The 22,069-nt window shown below is 34.9% G+C and overlaps 1 pseudogene; it reads right to left on the bottom strand.

The window, feature by feature from the left end:
• Positions 1-612: 612 nt before the first annotated feature.
• On the bottom strand, positions 613-2,837 carry LOC145740270 (UDP-N-acetylglucosamine transferase subunit ALG14-like; annotated as a pseudogene).
• Between the last annotated feature and the right edge of the window lie 19,232 nt (positions 2,838-22,069).

Here is a 22,069-nt window from a genome sequence, read left to right as displayed (position 1 = left end):
CTAATTTTGACAGTTTTGACAATATATTGACCATTTTTGGTTGTGTTGCTACCGAACTGTCAAACAAGAACTTATGGAGATGTTAAGTGCACTTACTGCCTAAGCTATTTTTGAACAAATTCTAAAAGTAAATAATGTACTCGTATTTTATATTTCTATGAATCTAATGTTGCATTTAATGACTAGTTGTGTGTCTATTTTTTATTATTATATTTTTTTGAAACTATACAGATTAGAAAGTTGAAAATAAACATATTCTAAGTTATTTAGTAGATGACAAGGGTGAATTCAAACACTTCAAAAGTAAGAACAGTACAGGGGAAAGAAGTGTGACATTTTTGTTTGTAAATATTATAGGTTCAAGTCTTATCTACATACATTGTGTCCTGTTCTAGTGCATTATTTCTTTACGAAAGTTAATGACCTTATGTAAACTTACTCGATTTTGAAACGTTAGATCCATTTTTCCATAAAGTTTTGACTGTTTGCTACTAAATGTATGCTTTTGAAAAATAAGAAACCATGAGACACTGTGTCAAATCATAACCAAATGGTGTCAATAATTTGTCAAATTGACTGTCAACCTAACAAATATAAATAAAACAACCAATATTACATTAACTGTCCATTATATTCAGCACGTTTTAGTTTAGTTTTAAGACTAGGCCACTGAACAATAAAATTATCAGCTAAATAAGTAAGAATTTTCCCAGTTAAAGAGAAACTTTGAGTTCTACAGAAGCTTTCTATAAACACAATTTTTGTCTCACAAATGAAACAACATTTCAGTAAGAAGGTTAACAACACAAACAGGTATACACGTTCCAGGTCAATTGCACAAAACAAGATCTGGACATAATTTAAGTATTATAGGAGTGACATAAAGGAATGACAACAATGTTGTAATAGCTATTTATGTAACCAGTTACGAAAAGATCGATTTTGTGTAACGAATGAATGTTTGTAGGGCGAGCGCAGCGAGGTCCTACAATTTGAATGAGTTACACAATAAGACATTTTCGAAACGTGTTGCATACATAATTTTTTCTAATTTTGACCAAAAAGCAGTAAAAACCATCTTTTAAAGTGATTTAACACAAATATTCACTTTCATAGCACCTTGTATAAACAGTGACAACGACATGTTATGATGGATGTCGCCCATATGTTTCGTTTGTAAGTAAAACGTTTTGTCACTCTAATCAGTTTTGAAAAGTGTCACTTTATATGCCATAATTAGAAAAATACTGATGTAAAGTAGGACTGACTCACTGATCGACTCATTGGTATACTTACAATAAAAAATCCTTATTTATTACAGACTGTTTAGTTTCTTCAAAACTTATCACTTTGTTCCAGCTTGTGGTATCTGAGCTGGCTAAAATGTAATACCTGGGATTGTAGTTTTTAAAATTCAACTTTTGGATTAAATGTAACATTTCTGTTGTGTGACCACCAGAGCCTATGCATATTACTGTTTTGCATGGTTTCGTTCTTTTAAGTGCAAACCTGTAGTCTACACACTTCTTACTTCATATTTCTTTTAACATTCACCTAACTGTTACTAATAATTAGCTGAAAGTAAGTATCAAGTATCAAAAAAAGGTACAAATTGATACAATAAAAGCAGTTTAAAACCTTAAGTTAAGTTTTAAATTTAACACTGACTTTCAAATTAATTACAGCTTTAAATGTAATATAGAACAGATAGAACACAAATTCGTTCAGCAATTTCGTGCCTAATGATATCGAGTAGCCACATTTAAAAACATAATTTAGAAATTCCGCATGGTCGCTTGATACAGCTAAAATAAACATTGATACATAAGTAGGTATAATATAAATAAATAAGTGGGCACCCCAAAAACTACTGAGAACTACTGAAAAAGTAACGGCAAAAACATAATTGGCAAGTTTAAATTTAAAAAAAATAAAAGGTTAAAAATTTCTTCAAGAAGTTAAGTGATGAATCTTCCTCCCTTTTCGAAGGGACTACTTTGAGGTGGAACATTAAAGTGAGGTAAAAATTAACCTCTTAAGGCACACATAAACCAAAAGTATACTTATGTTCGAGAAAACGTACATAAGTATATTGAAAATCAAAGAAACGTACTAAAATTCAGTGACTTTAGAAATTGTCGTAAATTCATCAAACAGTAATTTTAAACAAAGATGACCATTTTGTTTTTTAATTTCTCTATGTTACTTAAACGCTTAAAACCAACAGTTTTAGAAACATTAAGACGTTTTTCACATTACGACAAGCTTAAAATGCGAAAAATTATAACAACTAACATTGTCTATTAGTACTGGTACTATGCACATTGCTCCGTGCTTTCCATTCATCCGTGACAGGATGCCTAGAATTGCACGTCCTATAAAACATATTGTTCGTTGCAATTTTGGAATAACTCAATTATCACTCAAGAAAAAATCCTTGAAGCTAAAAGTGTAGAATCATTTCCACCAATTACCAAGTAGTGAAAAGCCCAATTATACAGTAAAAACATATTTCGATCGTCGAGGCCTTAACCGCAACTATGGCCATTGTTTCCGAGCAACAATGGAAATTTAATAAACAGCTTCACCCGAGACCAATAAAAGGCTCATTACGAAATGGGTGCATTTAATTTCGATACCATTTATTCAATTTAGCTGAAAAAAATCCACACCTACCTCGTTTACGATTTCGTGGCCGGACTGCCGAGTCATCGCGCTAGAATAAAACTTCATAGGTCGACCAAACGTCATTGGCGATTGTCGAATACCTCGGCAAACGCCAATAAAGCGATTGTTGTTTCGTTTGGCTGACAAAAAGGAACAGGGTTGGGCGCCATTTTTCACCCAACAAGGTCTCCCCTGCACTGACAAAAAAAAAACCGTGTGCCGAGCTTTTTTAGGGAGACTTCATTGTTCCGTGATAATTACGAGGCGGGGTCCTTAAAGTTATTCGAGAACGAGACGACTGCCGTTTAATTTTACGCGGATTCTGCGGATTCCCTAAGTTCCCGACTTCTCAACTTGGAAATATACACGAGGCAATTTGCATTTTTAACCGACTATATACCAGAACCGTGTGCATAAATTCGACCCGTCCGAATCCAGTTTAGTCTCATTTTTTTTTTCACTTAAGAGATTGCTGATTGAAAACCATCACCGTCAAAATTGTCCAAGAAGAAAAATAATAACCTATCCAGACTCGTTTATATTTTTTTTAAATTAAAATAGTTTACAAATATAGTATGATTTAAGTTAATTAACTGTTGATGCATGACAAGGTCCTAATCTGCATTGAAGCTCTAACTCAGTACTATATTAGGTTGTAGAAACGTTAACCCAAGACAGAAAAAATTAAATTTATCCACCACCGGTATATTATGAAGGTTTAATACGTCTGTTTGGCGTTGATTAATGACCTTCTAATACACGACAGTATATTAAAGGCCTTCTAACACACTGTCGTGTATTAACCCCATAACACTACACTTACCTGCAAAGTCAGTAGGTACCTATTTCTATGACAATTTTTTATGAAAAACTGGGACGTGATCAGTGAGAGAATCATAACGGCGAATCTCCTTATCCATGGGCATAAAATATCCGTCATAGCAGCCGCAGCGTTAAATGAGGACGCACCAGTATTAGACAAAGAGGAGTTTTACGACCAATTAAATGGTATAATGACAGATCTAGGAGATCAGCGTGAATATATCCTACTTGGAGATCTAAACGCCCGAGTCGGCAGCAGAAGGGTCAGCGAAATTATCGAAAGATACGGCGAAGAAACCCTCAACAACAATGGACGCAGACTGATTGAAGTATGCCAATAACAGGAATTAAAGTCGTTATTAACATTCACAGATATACTTGGCACCAAGATACAAGAGGACTCAGGTCAATTATTGATTACATAATAATAAAACAAGCCACGAAATTGAATGTAACAGACACTAGAGCCTAAAGAGGGCTACAGTGTGGCTCTGGCCATTATCTATGAGCCTCAAAATTTCACATCCCATTTAACATGACCGCTACTAGCGTACTAAATCCGGAATGTACTAACCAGCATAAACTCGTTGACAAGAAATATAACATTAATGGACATAGCCGGTTAAACCAGAAGTTGGATAACGACTATTTGACACTCGGAACTGACATATACTCTCTACTCACATATAATGGAATCCGTAAAATCGGCTGGAAATAAAGTTTTGGGCATAGACAGTACCTCTTCCTTTAAAAAACATAATGACAAAACCTGGAATAAAGAACTACAAGGGAAAAAGCTGATAGGCTGCCTGAACTCGATCGTGTGGTTCAAATGTATCTCTCGAGAAAAGAAGCACCTCTTATACCACTCAATATTATTCAAAAGTATGGCAACTAACAACAAATTTAGAGCGCCGGCTCCTATCTTTAGAACTGGACTTTTGGCGTAGATCAGCAGGAAGGTCGAGATTGGAAAAAGTAACGAATGACAAAATTAGGGAAATTATGAATAGAGGCGGAGGAGGAGAAGAGATCCAACGTAGACAACTACTATGGTATGGACATGTGGAGAGGATGGAAGATACTTGAATACCTAAGCAGATCCTCAAATGGACGCCGACAGAAAGGAGGAAAAGAGGAAACCCAGGGCGCCATGGACCGGCGGAAGAGAAAAAGCTATGTCGGAACGAAACCTGCAACCAGGGGACTGGGAGTACAGAAGAGGCTGTAGGCTAGGAACCGGAAGGAGCAGGACGCTATGAAACCGGCTATAAAACATTATGGTATGAATATGAACAAATTAAGAAACTCATACGAAACACCTTTAGTGTCAAAGGTAGTGTAACAGTTAACTAGTCATCCAGTTTGGTTATTAGGCGTGGCACACCCTAAAACTTTGACCTGGTGCTTAAATGAAGAAAAAAACGGCAACGAAAACATCATCGTCGAGGGCCGATACGGTGCTTAGCGGGCCGGGAGCGAAGTAATGCATTAAAAATTACATCCTTTATTCGAAACGGAAGATTGACAGGGCAGATGGTTATGGGCTCGGGCACCTTTTAATTAAAACGGACCAAATTACGGCAACAACGTTGAAAAATCGGAGATAAGCGTTCCAGACCAGCGGCGTACTTGTTTGTCATGCCAGTACTAATTCAATTTCGGTAAGGTCAAGGCAATAGTTCTAATCCCTAATTTTAGAGACTGAACCTTGTAAGTGTTAACTAGTAAAACCACATGTGGTATTTTAATAAAAATCTAGTACGTGCGCCACTGAGCAAAAACAATGCGAACAACATGCCCGACCATTTTAAAGATTACACACAGAGGTAAATATCCCGTAAAACGTATTTAGAATAATATAATCATTAGCAGATACAGATCTATATTTGTATTTAAAGTTGGCTGCTTGGCAAGACCTCTACCATTAATTACTCGACTTGTTTGTTGAAAACATTACGACTAAGGGGGAAATTAATTTTTATCCGTTCCTGTACCGTCATCAGGACGTCCAATTAGAACGAGAACCCGCGTGTGAGGTACCGCGGTACCGGCATCCTCCTAAATGAAATTTCGATTTACATTGAATGGTGCCGATCTCGAAAAGAAGACACCCGAGCATTGTTCCCCGTTCGGATTTGTTAGTATAATTAACGGTTCGACTAGGCGGTACCTGTCCACTGGTACTATCGATTGCGTAACAGCACTACCGACTGGCTGCATTAATGACCACGCATCGCGGAATACCATTCAGCCAAGTTCAGCAAAGTTGAAAGTTGCCCTCGGTCGGTTTTGGTTCCGAAAAAAAAAACAGGTGTCAGGAAAGTGAGTATCCTTTGTGGATGTTCAATTTCCGTTAGGCCAAATCAATCATCAATTTTAGAGGAAAAAAGATGCTCACCTATAAGGACCTTGCTAATTTATATGGACAGGACATATCAGCACCCTGACGGAATATGAAAATTCCTCCAGAAAACTCACAAATTTGAAGAACAGAAACATTAACCACAATCTTTTTGTATTTTAATTTAAAACATATTTAGTTTAGACAATTATGTATCGTCCAATTTCTTTCAGGATATCATAAACTTACTTATCTCGGATTCATCAATCTTTTCAACAACCAACGTATAAAAAGTGCATGACATCAATTAAAAATAAGAATGATTTCGTTAAAGCGAAACAAATAACAAATATAACAAATTAATTAGCTAACTAATAAAAATAACAGTGATACAATAGATATACCATATTGAACTGATAACTTAACGGATTGTGTAATTCCAGATAAAATAGCACAAATTCTGAACTTAGGTCCCAATCTTGCAATCAAAATTGATACCTTTAAACAAATTTTAATTAATGACTAAACTAGGCGTAAACCATTTGAACTCTAACAAAATAAAAATGAAATAAGAGCAAAACTAAAATTAAACAGAATTTTCTTAATAAAGCTAAATACTTTCCTTCCTTTCCTAAACTCACTTTCCGGTATTGTTAGAGATAAACAAGAGTTTCTGAAATAATATTCAGAAATCAAGAGTTTAAAAGCTAATAAAACTAAAAATACTGTTATTAATCATAGCATCAGGGAACAGGAGCAAGATTGTTTGGGCCAAAAACCAAATACTCGGAGTCAATAGTCAGCTCCAAAATGGTACCTATGGGAAAGTATAAACTCATTGAACTAAACAAAAATAATAAAGTTGCTTTGTTCTGGTTTCCAGAACACAGAGGAATTGACGGAAATGATAAAGCCAACATTCGGGCTAAAAAAAGTAGCCGGAACTACTTGTACAGGACCAGAAACCTTCTGTGACTTGGGGGATTACACCTATAAACAAGAGCTCAAATTGAAGGAGGAACATGAAAGAACCAAGCTCTGGGTAGCAAATCACTGGATTTCAGCACTCTAAGTAGCTTCTTGGATGTTACAATAGGAAAAGGAGTAAGAAATTTGTAAAATTGAGCAAAAGAAACCTACGCTCACTCACAAGTTTCCTCTTAGGACACTCGTCGCTTGAGAGGCCACCTAAAGCGGATAGGCCTAGGAAAACAAGGAGACTGGACATTCTGTGAGGATGAGGAAGAGACTGCTGAACTCAAGGATTAACTTGATTGGTAGCAGCATCATCAATGATGAGCAGATTTCTTTTCTAAAACCGACTCAGCTGCTGACCTTTATTAAGGCCTTGAAGCTGGAGGAAAAACTGTGATCAGTGAATTATAATCCAAAGCACCAAAAAACCAAAAGGATCACACAATGTATGACAATCATATCATGTAATGCCTCTTTCACAATGAACGTTATGATTAAACAAACTCTATAAGTAAAAGAGGAATTACATTGTTAAAAAATAGATTGGGAAAGAAGCTTAACAATTGTGATAGTGTATATGTACGCCAAACTTCACATTATTTAAAAAGTTTCTGAAAGCCTTTTAAGTAGGTATGATTAAAATAACGCAGCAACTCTCACAAAACACAACCTTACCAAACAATTTGTTTTTAAACACTTATTTCATCATTAATGGAAAGAAAGTTTGAAAATATGAAACTAATACTAGAAAAAGTGAAAAAACTCTACTTCTCATGAAAGAAATGTCAATAATATAGGAAAATTCAAAATTTAGATTATAGTGAAATACTTCATACAAAAAAACCGTTGACTAAGTACATGGTAGGTCCATATTCCGTTTGATTGTTTCGTCTTTTTTCAATCTCACTTTTGCCTTTATAATATTATAAGCAAAACTTACAGAATACGAAAAAATCAAACTCAAACTCGTGGTAAATGAGATCAAAATTGTATTAGTAAAATACACAGTGTCACAAAGCATCATAGTATAGTTGCTACAGAAGATCCTGATATTGAAATGGAAATTCAGCCAGGGCATGCACGGTTGATAGCGTCAAAGTTAATACCAAAACTTTCCAGGAGAACCAAATAATCAAACAAAGAAGAAGTTGAAAAAGGAATAATACCAACAGGCAAAGTAACTAAAAATGATGACAATAGGGTTAAAATCAATAAGAGAAAAGAAATAAACAAACAAATTCTGGAAAGAGAATATTAAAGAACAACCTAAGAAAAAGTCCATTAAAAAAGCCCAAGTTTTTACAGAAAAACCTGAAGTCAGCTCCCCCCAAAATGGAAAATTACATTAAAACAAAACAGAATATACAAGGTGTTTCACGATAAATGCGTCATATTTTAGGGTTTGATTAAACATAAAAAATAACTCAAATTTGCTATACAAACCATGGTCCAAATATGTTTCGTTATGGAGATATAGGGTGTTGATGTTTGGATTAAAAAATCTAAAATTAATTATTACAGTACAGTTATTTTCATAAAACTTTGTACGTGTCAACTGTCAACGATAAACCAGGCTTAGCAATTAAAAAAATATTTTTCAATTTTGCCAGTGGCGTTTAATCAAACATGTTACTGAATATTTTAGCATAAAAAATATGTACGCCACTAAATACACATAAAATGCAAATCAGTTCTAAATTCCTCATTCAATTTAGATCAGAAGAGCTATCTGGTAACTCTTCGGTACACCTTTTCGTTTTCGAATAAAAAATTCAAAATCATGAAAATGTACCCATAAAATCAAATTGATTTATGGTTGTATTGATTTAATAAATCGTCGATTCTGTTTACTATTCAAATTCAAAATTTTTTTTCATTTAGATTTTTCAAAAATTATATTCTTAATTCGATAGGAGCAAGCAGTATCTTGCCATTTTTTCGGGGGTAATATCCCTAGTGCATTTAATTTTTCCGGAAAAATTCGGAAAAACGAGTTTCTAAGTAATTTGTTTTAACAAATCTTCGACCCGGATGATTTTTAAAACCACTCTCGCTCATGCTATTTGTTAAAACAAATTACTTAGAAACGAGTATTCCAATTTTTCCACAGGAGAAATTAGATGCATTAGGGATATTTGGTAAGATTATTTCCTGAGTTAAATAAAAATTTTATTTTAATTAAAACAATAAGAAGAACGATAACTTTCAAGCTAGAAAGGGTAGGTAACACTATTCTTTATGTTGCTGTGAGGAGTGTGAAATTTTTTCGAATTTTTTCCGGAAAAACTGCTGACAGCTAAGTTGACAGTTGTTAAGTGATTTTTCCACTTAAAATTTACATTTGTTATACTAATTCTTGATAGCGATTGGTCAAAATTGATAGGAAGGAAATAATCAATAAAAAAACTGAAAAAATCAAAATTTGAAATTCGAATAGTGACGAAAGTCGAAGAAGATTTAGTAAGTATATATTGTAATGGTACTTTTTGCATGATTTTTGATATTTTACTCGAAATCTAAAAAACGTACCAAAAAATTTCAAGACATCTTTTCTATTCCAAATTGATTAAGGAGTTCAGAACTGATTTCCATTTTTTTTTAGAAAAACAGAGGCGTACATATTTTTTTTGCAAAAATATTCAGTAACCAGTTCGACTGAACGCTACTGGCAAAAATTTAAAAATACTATTCTTAATTCAAGCAGTCCTCTATCGTTGACAGTTGACACCTACAAAGTTAATAATAATAATATTTCCTTATTTAGCAACAAATGCTATATGAAAATCACAAATATGCCTTAATAAGAAGCTAAGTATAATAGTAAAAATAGTTAAAAATAATACTACCAAAATACAAACATGAAACCAATAAAATTCGATGGAACAAACGCAAAATTGAACAAATAGCGCTATTGTTGTACAATGTATTTCTCTAAACATACGCAAATTATCCCACTCTTTCATTATTGTTAACGACAAAATCATTTTTGTGGTGCGTATTATACTCATGAACAGTCTTATGTAGTCGCTCTATCACAGACATTTTCAGGTAAAAGGTGGTTTCTAATCTTAAATTAAATTCGAACAATTTAAACATGATTTTTAAGTTTTATAAAAACATCTACAGCCGTTTTGAAGAAATAATTATTTTTATTTATTTTTTCCAAATTTTAACACCGTCTACACATCCCTATAACAAAATATCTTATTTTTTGACGTTTAATCAAATCCTAAAATATGATGCACTTCTCGTAAAACACCCTGTATAAAAACATTTCAACAAGTGTCTCATTTCTTAAAAAAAAAATTATTCTTTCACGACTGATTTCTTAAGGCATTTTAGATAAGGTTATCCTTAAAATAACGTCCATGACCACAAAATATTTCATGGTGGTAGCAACAATAATGGGAGGGTTCCAACCCCAAACGGTTGCCAAAAAAACCATCACTAATGACCGGCTATGTTAAAAACCCCGTAAACCCGTCAAGTATAGGAAACAAGCCAAATTGGCGTTAATAGTAACGAATCGTCATCATACCCGGAATAAGGCGGCGTCCATAAAAGTCCGTCTTAATTCGTCAAATGCGGTCAGTTTCGGGTTAATCCGTAACGAAGAAACCCTCAAGCATGAAGAAAAAGAAGAACCCTCCGAAGCCTGGGAACACTTTTTACCGTTCACGACTGTCTTTTTTCGAAAACGTACGAGATAAAGACACAAATCGCAACAATATAATAGTTAGAAAAAAATGGAAGAGACGTGATGAATAACGAGGCAAGTCCAAGAACAAGGTCCCGAAATGAGACTGGGTACCATATAAAGGCCGGAAAAAATTCCGCCGAGTAGCCAAAAATTTACCGTCGTGTAAGCTGAAACAGAAAAAATCCAGCCCGGACAAAGGCTAAATAACCATTAATGGGATGTCTTTAAACCCGGGAGCTGTTGAACAAAAATTTATTCGGCCGTATATCAAGCAAAAGACAAAAGACATTTTCTGGCCGCGGTTATTTAGGACACGCTGCGAACCGTCCCTGGCCCAAAGTCGACTTTGATTAACGGCCGTATTTTGGCGTCCGCTTCAAGAGACAGTAATTCCCTGTGAAATATTTCGAAAAGTTTCGGGCTTGTATGCTTTTTTCTATTACACCTGAAATGAAGATTAAATGCCGGTGATTTTGGGCAAGCTGTGAAGCGCTAAATCATCGAAAGAACCAGTCAAAACAGCTGAGCAAAACATCCCAATACAGAAGCCCCAACAAAATTAAATTTAATCAAAATAAACATTTCAGAGAACCAGAGTTGTCGTAAGATTGGTAAGTTAACCACAAAGTGTCGAGGTGAACTTAATCTGTAGAACAAAGTTAAACTTTGCACCGAGGTGTGTATTTTATTTACAATCATTTCTGAGAACAATATTGCTTAAGAATGCAATTAAAATAATTATACCTTTTAAGCGAATGCCAGCCAGGTCCTAGTCAGTTTAAGTAATTTTTTCAAAGTTATTATTTTTTGTTTTGTAATATTTCAGGATTTCGGGTTTCCTGGAGACGAATAAAACTTTAATTGTACACCACGTGGTCGCTATATTCAATGTTGCAAAACACATTTAGTGTTAAAGGAGCTGATGTTGAATTTGAAAACGTTTTACCAGTTTTGGTTCTGCTTTTAATTGGCAATAGACATTCTTTCAAACTTCTGCAATTTGCTTAAGTTGGAGTCTAATGACGTACTTGTCTTCAAATCTTCCTATATTATGTGCAGGCAATAGTAATAGGTATATTGAACATTTCTACATTTGAATTTTTTTAGACCCTACATTGGCCATTTGATCAGCCAGTGAAAGTTTATAAATTAATTAAAAATCGTGCAGTAATTAACTATATTGCAACTACTGGTTAGGTAGGTATAGTACATTCCCAATTTTTTTGGATCTCTCTGTCTTTCTTACACTTTTAATCTCGAGACAGCAGACTCGTAGTTCTCCATCCTTCTCTCCCTTGAGCCGCAAGGGAAACTTTCTTCCGGCCCTGACCAATGATTTCTTTGGTTTGATCCACCCAGCCTTCCTTTTGGTCGCTTACCATTGATTTTTTCCAGCACAATAAGTTTCTCCAACCCATTCGTTCTTCTTGCAATGTGTCCAAAACAGAGTAGGTATGATTGATTTATCTTGGTTGATCAATTTGTGGTGATTTTTAGTTTCTTAAGAATTGACACTTAGTACCATGATCTGTGCGTGATATTTGCAGCATTTTTCTGTGGGCCAACAATTCTAAAGCATCTAATATTCTTCGGTTGCCATTTTTAAAGTCCAGGTGTCAGAGTCATATATGGCAATAGAAAAATCAAGAAGTTTAGTAATATCAGCTTGTTGCGTTGAAATATTGCAGAGTCTTACCATATTCGAATTAGTTTTATTGTTAAATTACGTGCTATGGCCAGTCTGCGTTTGATTTCTTCTTCACAGCCGCCTTTGTTTGTGATAAGTGATTCTAACTAGTCAAATTTCTCAATCACTTCAAAACCAACGATCTGTGGAACATTGGCAGGGATGCGTTCTATTATCATAATTTTCGTCTTCTTTATGTTCAACGTAAGACCATGTTCTCTGCTGATCCTGTTCAGCTTTCCCATGAGTTCTTCTCCCGAACAAGCTAGTATTAAGGTGTCATCTGCTTAAGATTACTAATCTTAGTAATAGAATTACTAGGGTTAGTAATTCTCTCTCTTTTGGATAGACTTTATCTAAATATAAACTATTGATATTAAGACATAATAAAGACGTAATAGTACAACTAGTTTGTCCATGAGAACACAAATATCTACAGATTTCCATTCCATTGTTTGGTGTAATTTTCAAAAAGTAAAATTTTTGTGGTTGGCAACATTGCGAGAAAATTGTAATTTAATATTAAAAAAAATCATTGTCAAAAATACACAACGGGCAAAATGTCAAATTTCCATGAATAGGATCACCGCCCTCTGTACAAGAAAGCCAAGAAGGTGCATGCCAAAAATTCCAATATGGCCGAAATATGGGATTGACAGTTTGCATTTGTTTGTATTGTGGAAATTGAGTTTTTGGATGATTAAATTAATTTTTAAGGTTTAAAGTCAAGACTTGGGATTACTTGCCAAAGTAATTGTTGTTTATATGTTTATTGTTCTAGTGAAAGTGTAGTTTGTGTTCATTTTATTGTGTTATCACTATTGTTATTGTTCCTTCATTGTTCTATAATTTGTGGTTGGTTTTTTAACTTAAATTCTATTGCCTCTACAATATGCCGTCCACTGGTTGTTTGCCAAATTTCTAAAAGCAATTTGGTGAAAGGCCCAAAAGTGTCAGTCTTTAACTTTCCAAAAGACCCTGCTCGAACCCAACAGTGGTTGAAAGCTTTGAAGTGGAATGATTTTACTCCAACACAATACTCAGTGGTATGGTATTGCCTCTTACATACATAAGTGAGTTAAATTTTGAGGCCGCCTGCATTTTGAGAGCAACAAAGGTTTACTCTGAAGAAACAGGACAGCTTTTAGAAGTTTCATTGGCACATTTTAAAAGAAAGGTCTTGGTAATAATATAAAACCCATTTACCAGTTTTGCTTACCTAGATTCAAGGATTTCCAAATTTTCTTTGATTGAGCAGATTTTACATTAGTTTGTTGTACTTTCCAAGACAAAGGGTTCTAACCAAACTTGCTTTGGCTGGACTTTATTGGATATAAAAAGCCATATCTATACATATCTGGATCAGGAATGAAGCGTTCTTTGATTTTTCACTCACAACTTCTAATCAACTACACGAAAAAATAAAAAAAAACATATTTTCTACTGCATCTCCATAGGTTTGTGTACAAAAAAAAATCCGATAACGCCGCCATTAAAAGTTACATTCTAGGCTTTCTTGTAAAGAAGGCGGTGATAGGATACATCCAAAGAGATCGTTAAACTTTCATATCTGCCAACGATTTTTACATTGATCGTAGAGGGCGCCACATACAGTTCAAGCAATTTGTTTAATTCCTTTATATTTTTTTCTCGGTAACGGCAAAGCACTAAAACAGTCTCCAGAAGTAGCTCTGCAATTATCAACTTTTGGATTAAGGCAAATATGGCTAAATCGCTTTACTTTGACCCCAGCTAACTGAGGCAGAGCATTGTAAAAACCTTTCAGGGACACCCTGTATAAGATAACTGACACGTTTAAATGAAATCTGATCTTGGAATGGAAATATTATTGGATAAAAAATATATCAATTCGATGAAATGGATAAACCAAGATAGTGAACAAGTTTTCTCGAGATATTGCAAATAACTGATTTTTTCCCAACAACTTTGATCACCAACAGTGGTGAAACCAGGCAGTTCCAGTCATTCTCTTTATGTAGAGATATTTTTGGAAAGGCCAGAGCCTAGACTATCTAACTTACTTTTGTTCCAAAACGGTTTAGAGAATTTTTTTTATGGGAAAAAGGTTAAATTTGAGAAGAAAATATGTATGTACAATTTTGTTTACTAGAAAGAAGCCAAAATAAGGACGATACTGTTTAGTGTATGTGTGTTACCCAACTACAAATTTTTCTAGAAAATTAAACTAGGAAAATCTCATTGAAAGCAAATTACGCAATATTGTGTTGTTGGCCCTAAGTTTATAGCTTTTTTTAAGTTCGAATAACAATTTGCCAATTTTTTGGTTACATATTCAACGTAAGTAAAGTATGTTCCATCTTTGCAGGTCGTTACAACAATTTTGGAAAGTGTCATCAAGTAAATTTTAAAAAACATACACGTTAACATAACATAACGTACAGGTACAGGAGTACATGTTGTAATACAATGTTTATTTGGTAAAATTGTGTGAGTGGATAGATTAACAACTAATATGAATCAGAAATTTGCAATTAAGATTTACAAATCTACCTTGATAGATACTAAAATAACTATGAAGAACTGTATATATGCAAATGCTCTTTTTAGTCATCTTAATAAAGGTTTTTAATACCAATAGACTTTTAATTTATTTTGCCATCCCAAAGCAAAATCACACAGTTCCAAGACTTAGTATGTAATTCTATTTTGGAACGTTTTTGAATAATAATTAATTAGTCATATAAGGTTCTCTAAATTTGCGTGAATATTTTTAGACAGCATATTTTGAAATATTTAAGGGTCAAATTACTGCAGGTGTTTTGTTTTGTTCTAGGCCGAACGAAGGTCGATTTTCAGCGGTGCAAACAATCGAACCGATGAGAAGATGTATAAACAGGAGGACCACCCCGCGTCCACAAAGTCACAACTGGTTTTTATTGGGCAAAGTCGTGGGTCGCATCTGCCTCACAAATAAAACAAAAAGCCTGGAGACGGTTTTACGTGTTTGCGTTTCGGTTTTGCACCGGCCCCGGGAAACGTCAACAGAATAGGTAGTCAGCCCCCCAAAGACCGAGACAAGTTTGATTAGGACTGAAAAACGCTTCCGAGAATAACCTGGTGAGGAATTCGTTAAAAAGGGCTGAACCTTTCAGCACACTTTTGGTCGACCCCCTGCACGGTTTACAACCCGAACCAAACCGCAAATGAATGTTTTTAAAAGGGACTAATTGATTTTCGGACACTTTCTAGTAGCCCAGGTAGGTTGGCTTCGGTAACCCAGTGGCTTTTCTACTACTGATTTATGACTTTTCGGAAGCAACTGGCAATTTTTCAATTTCAGAATAACGGTCCGACATAAAATAGGCAATGTTGCCATTCAAAGCGAGCATTCCTTAGAACACCTTAAACGGACGAACATAAATGGCTGAAATATATGTGAATAACCAACCAATTAATTCACAGTGTGGGAGTGTAATATCGAGAAGAGACATCAAAAGATGCAGTTCATCAATAATAATTATTGACGACGAGGCGAAACAACAGTTTATAAATTAGGTGTGAATAATACTCAAGCCGGTTCCGTCCTTCTGAGGATTCATTTGAATTTTGGGCGTTTCAACAATCGTTTTATCTGTTTGTGATATGCGTGAAATGATAGAGACCAATGATGTGCTCATTTACGACTGAAAAATTGTTCGTATTTCGTAATTTATCGCTTTGGAATCGTTAGTTCCAATTATTGAATAGTGACCGAAAAAGATTATGAAATAGGTAAAATTAATTAAGAATTTTCAGCTTTAGATCTAACAATATGCTTTTTCAACAAAATGAAATGAGTAACTCAACTCAACTTATAGAACATATCTCAAACAAAATGATACTAAGAATAAACATTTTTATAGTCACGAGAAGAACTGTTGGTAGTAGGATTATTTTGAAAAAAACAATAATTTAATTTTAAATTAATGTTTGAATTACTAAACAAACGTAGTTGCAACTGGATTTTACAGTTTGTTCAGTAGTTGAAATTGAATTCAATTAATTTTAGAATAATTTGCCCAAATTCCGCTTTGCGTCGTTCGAGCAACTGCAGTCTCGTGCGGAATAGTACCACTTTCCTCACTTGATAGGTAAATAACTATTACTTATACTTATCCACTGTATTCAATTAGCTTATAACAGTGGAAACCTTCAAACATAATTTAAAAACGTTTTTGTCATAAATTATTTACCTGGTAGTAACTTTCCGATTCATATTTTTTCAGCTTTTTGGTAATTTTAATGTTTTCGACACCAGCAGTATTTTTTTAGGCCAAATTTTAGTAATTTTAGCAACAAAAATTATAAGTTTTCAAGTTATTTTTTTGGAATTGTAACGGAAATTACATTGTATTCATTCGAGCATCTCATCGACATACATTTTGTTTATGGTCTGATTGTGCTAAAATCAGTCGTATTGACTAAGTTATTAATCATAAGCCATAGACAATAATATAATACAAATCTAGGTCTTCAATTTGTATCATTTAATGGTGGAAATTTCCTGATTTAGTTTTTTCATCATTTCTATTTTTTTTATGCTTTCTACAAAATGGAAACAGCAATTGAAAGACTAAGCAAATGTACCTAAATTTTATTATAATATTTTAAAAAATGTCTTGTTATGTAGACAAGAATATAGATTTTAATATCAATAATTTAACTAAAATATTAAGTTTATCAGAACTGTTGTAAAATAAGTTCCTACAATTTCATAATGAAACTCAATTTACTACACAAACCTTACAATTTTGGAATACGAAAATGGGAATAAAACATTTTTTTTAATTTTGATTTTGTCTACAGTAAAAGATATGTTAAAATACAAATTTTTCACAGTTCCATCAAATATAAAATATTACTTTGTCAATTTGTCCGCCCTAAGAAACCTACATACCCGCCCCTCTGACAGGCAAAACTAAAATGCTAATTCTATAGTAGCATAATAAAAGATCACCATTGACCCAACCCAACAACCAAAATATACATTTTTAATATACTTGCCCCTGTTACCCACAAAACATGGACAACCTTGTCAAATATACAATTGGCTTTCAAGAATCAGCAAACACATCTGCTTTTTCTGTCCGAACCTGAATATTGTCCCTCTGGTTTTATTTACGACTAAACCTTAAAAGAGTATCAATAAAAGTGCTGGTTGACCGACTTTGGACTACAGACCGCACAATTTAAACGTTACCGCCAGAATAATGAAGCTAGATAATAGGCATGGCCAAAGTTTGATTCAAAAAATGACCACCAACCAACGAAACCAATCGCAATTTGTCATCTGTCAGACCGTTTGAGATGGTTGGGCCATGGTCAGAAATAGATGAGGAAAAAATACTGTCCGGCATGTTCCAACAACTGTCAAGCGGATAAGAGAAAGCATTTCTTTAACCTCCCGTAATGCATGAAGTAATTCTCGGGCTTATCGGGCACCAAGTAGCCCCACGCGTGCCCACACGGGTTCCGTATCATTGAAACGGCGAAAAATTAAAACGAACCTTGTACCTTTCAGATTGTGTGAATTAAATTGCCGTATTTAAGATAACCCGGACGACTTAAGTGGTGCTCCAGTGATAAAAGGGGCCACACGAGCGGCTTTTTGTGACTGGGAGGGTCGTTAGCACCCTAATAAATGTCGGGTTGCTTTTTATCGGGACGAATGATGATTTTTTGATTGGGGGCACCGGGTTCGGTCTTTGTTATTGAAAAGATTTAAGAACCCGCCATAAATCTGTTTTATTTTGACTTCGGTGGGTGTTAAAGCTTAATGTTTATATTAATAAGACAAATTAAGCTAAACAGCCTCCCACACGTTTAGGATTTTATTTATAGGAAATTAGTAAATCTTATGGGTTTTTTAGTTTTGTGGATGTGTATACTTTAAAAAATTTGTTAACAAAAATTCTTCTTCAAGGCCAAACAGTTATAGCTATAGCTAGTTATTCGCAAGTCCCTAAAAATGCTATAACACTATAAATGTTACAGGTGATGGAAATAATTTGCCCCAAAAAGCTGAAAGTAATATGGGCAATTTAGATATAACTTACTTACGTAACCTAACCTAACTTACCTTTTAAGCTGATGGTAATATTAGCAGTATTTATAATAACCGCACAATTTAATAAACTATCATAGACAAATACAAAATTATTACCATCATTTTAAAAGTTAGCTTAGGTTAGTTATAGTTAAATTGCCCATATGACTTCCAGCATTTTTAATAATTCCCGGACAAAATGAATAGTGCTTGGAATAATCAAATTGACCGTAACATAAATAAGAAGAGACAAAAATATTCACAGTGGCATGCTTAATTTAAACCAAATGGAACGTTTGGCAACATTTTTGAAATAAATAGTGCTATGTTAAAGCATCTGCCCTAATCCGCAACAGCAAATATGTCAGAGGAAAGCATCCAATAATACTAACGTGTGCTAGAACTAGTTGAATGCTAAAAGTACTTTTTCCTTTGAGTTTTTTTCCTCTCACTGTAACTGTTGTGAACCGAACATACCAGTGTGAGGTAATACACCTTTTAGTGAAATGTTCAGTTGTTAGGTCAGTAATTAATAAGTGTTATCAAATAAAAAGTTCCTATTTTCTGCCTATTCGTCAGCGTCTCTTCAAAATAAACAACTTGGAAATTGGCGCAGCCCAGTGATGGACCTTGATCAATTCAAGAACCTGCTCAATGTGTTTTTCAACCCAAGCTCAAGTAAAAGAAGATGCTATGACATCGTTACTTACTCAAATGAAACAGACTAGACTAACTGACCCCTCCAGTAGCAGCGGATTCCCTGTAGCTGTCATGCCTGACAAATTCTCACCCTACGACGATAAGTCCCACAGTCCCAAAAATGCTAGTCCCAAGATATTGGCAGTCAAAATTATAACAACCTAGTGGACATTCTTAGAACTTTATACGCTAAACCGCGTTCACTAGAACTAGAACAACTGTTTCGATATTACAGTATAGGAATCTCGTGTGTTTCTTCTACTTCTGCACATAAAACAATCTAAACCATCTGAGAACTAGAATTCTCGCAAAGCTGCAAGAAACCCGAGAAAACCCTTTCTTCAAACAACAGCAGATTCTGAAGAATCAGCCAGATCTTCCAGCTACAAATGTGCCATCAAGGCAAAACCTAAAAGGAAGGATTCTCCTAGGAATTTTCTTCATTGCAACCAACTTCACTGGTCTTATAATAACTAATACTAATAACTGCACATACAGGAACCACAAGTGTTCAAACTGTCACATTAAGGGCCATCTTGAACGCCAGTGTATGGCGCATGGTCATCAGTTAAAACAAACAGTGTTTGTCGCAAAGAAGGATCCAGTAACATTATTGGTCTTTTTGCTTGTGAAGCACTTGGGCTCTTAGACATTCCTTTGAGGGATATATGGTCACCACCGATTAACACTGTCAAAACAGAATAAGGTCAGTCTGTTCTAAAAAACTTGAAGTTCCCCTTCCCAGAAGTTTTCTCACCTGGACTTGGACACTGTACCAAATTCAAAACACCTGAATTAGAAAACAAACAGCACACCAGTTAAACATCAGCTTCAGCCTTGGCAACGAGTGCATATGGATTTCGCCGGCCCAATCAATAGACAGTACTACTTAATTATTGTAGCTATTCAAAATTTCCAGAGATCCAGCCTATGTCAACAATCACGTCCACTGCACTCATTAATGTTCGTCGAACAATAATTGCTCGTTTCGGTCTTTCGGACCTACTGGTCCCAGACAATGGCACTCATTTCACCATTTTAATTTTTCAGAAACTGTCTATATTCTAAGAGTTTCTATTCAGCTACCGTATGACATCTTGTTCATCAGAACCCGATGACAGGGCCCGATGACTTAGTCTTCTTCTAGCAACAACCACCAGTTGTGTAAGAGACGAAGCAACGGAATCACAATTTAACTGCCACAACGGAGCCAAAGTCCGATCGTGGCCTTCATCCATTGCCTTCATCCGTGGACCTGTGGAACTTCATCCTGTGTCCTGTTAGGAGTCCTCTATGATGTCTGAACACCCATCGTAGTCTCGCGATTCCACGTCCATTAACTTAGCTTACGCTCAGCCAAAGAGCGAGAATTGAAATAGGTGACTGAAACCAATAATCTAGATGTTTTTCTTGACGTAAATGCGTCCCGAAAAGTTCCGGTTCATGCTCAAACACATACAAGAACCGTATCAAAACCTTCCAGATCCACTGGATAAAGTCGGAAATCAAGATCTGAATCAACAGCCAGTAGAGCTTGATAGAGCTTAAACCCAGACTCAGGTGCTCTCAGCGTGACCGACGCCTTACAAAGTGTTATGACTACTAAAAGGGGTAGACGTTGTGAGCCGAACATACCAATGAGGTGATTCACCTTTTTGGTAAGACGAAGTTCGAAAAAGTCACAGTTTTGAACACTAACTTTGAAAAAATTATCAAAAGAAGATATTCATTAAAATAGCAGACTTTTTCCAAGAGAAAAGTAGTATTAACATAAAAACTGACGTTGACGACTTAAGAAAAATGTATGCCAACGTATTGTTTACTCATTTAAAGCAAAAAAAAAACACTTTCAACTACGTTAACTAATGTTTTACTTTGATTTTGTTCAAAAAGTGCAGGATGTTAATATTTACGAGCACTTAAGCGACAACTGAATTAGTACTTCAAAACTGTACATACTACATTAAGCCCCGACTGAAAATCATTACAATTCCGGGGAGGATTTTTTTCATAAGTGTCACTTTTATAGTTCTGCATACGTCGCGGGCCGTAATTATCTGCCTGGGTAAGAGTACGATAAATTCCTGCGATGCCTGAGTATAATGGGAGTACGCGCGATAAATATAAAGGAAAACGACTGTCTTCTGGCAGGGTTCAATTTAAGCGAAAATTGTACGGTCTCGGACGGGGCCGTAAAAAATATCCATCAGCGGCCAGTCCGTATTTCACGTGCCGTATGGTTATTGAATAAACAAAGGCCTCGTAAGCTGTTATTATAACCCAAGGGAAGAGTTGCGTATGGTATGGGAGAAGGGACTGTACGCAACCGGCGTTGATTTACTGCCCTCATGTTCCCCGTCCAATTGCCCGAGCGATAGCGGAATGTTATCTAGTCAAGATCGACTAGCAATCTTGGCAAGAAACTGTGTGAACATGTTAATTAGGCTGGATTGACTTAAACATTACGGTCACCAAGTCCGCGAAACAACGCATTAAAGCTAGAATCGTATTTCAGGGAAGCGGAATACGAAGAAGTGAGGTTGCTCACTTCACTGCTCATTGAACTTTAAAGGAGTCATCGAGCGCCTAGAGAAATCTTGCCAGTAATTAATAATTTGTTTTAGTTTTTACTACTACGATAACAGTTCTTGTCAGATACTTCAGTAATTTAGATTTTTCAGTTAGTTAATCAGATTACCACTGAACTAATTACACAAACATAATAAAAATTCTACTGCAATGACAAGATCTGCAACGTTCAGTGAACAGGAAAAAGTCGCTATTTATTAGAAAAAATTTAATAATTTTCAGTGCGGTTTGAATTAGTGTCAACCTTCTTCAAATTAATTAGGTATTCCACTTAAAGAACAAATACCAATTTGTCTAGAACTTAATTATTGCAGTACAGGTTAAATGAAGGCTATTTTGAAAATTCCTATAAGCTTTACAGCGTTGTAGTCATAAATCAAAAACTGTAAGTTAAAAAATTACCCTACTTTGATGTAAAAACTATCGTACAGAAAACATTCATTCTGAACCTACAGGACGTAAAATTTTAATTAATAAATACAAAAACCCTATCCAAAATTACTGCATTGGGGTAGATGA

Source organism: Ips typographus, linkage group LG1 (genome assembly GCF_016097725.1).
Source record: "Ips typographus isolate SLU linkage group LG1, UJ_Ityp_2.0, whole genome shotgun sequence".
NCBI classification, from domain to species: Eukaryota; Metazoa; Arthropoda; class Insecta; order Coleoptera; family Curculionidae; genus Ips; species Ips typographus.
The sequence above is the reverse complement of the archived record's forward strand: the minus strand, read 5'-3'. Positions and strand labels throughout refer to the sequence as shown.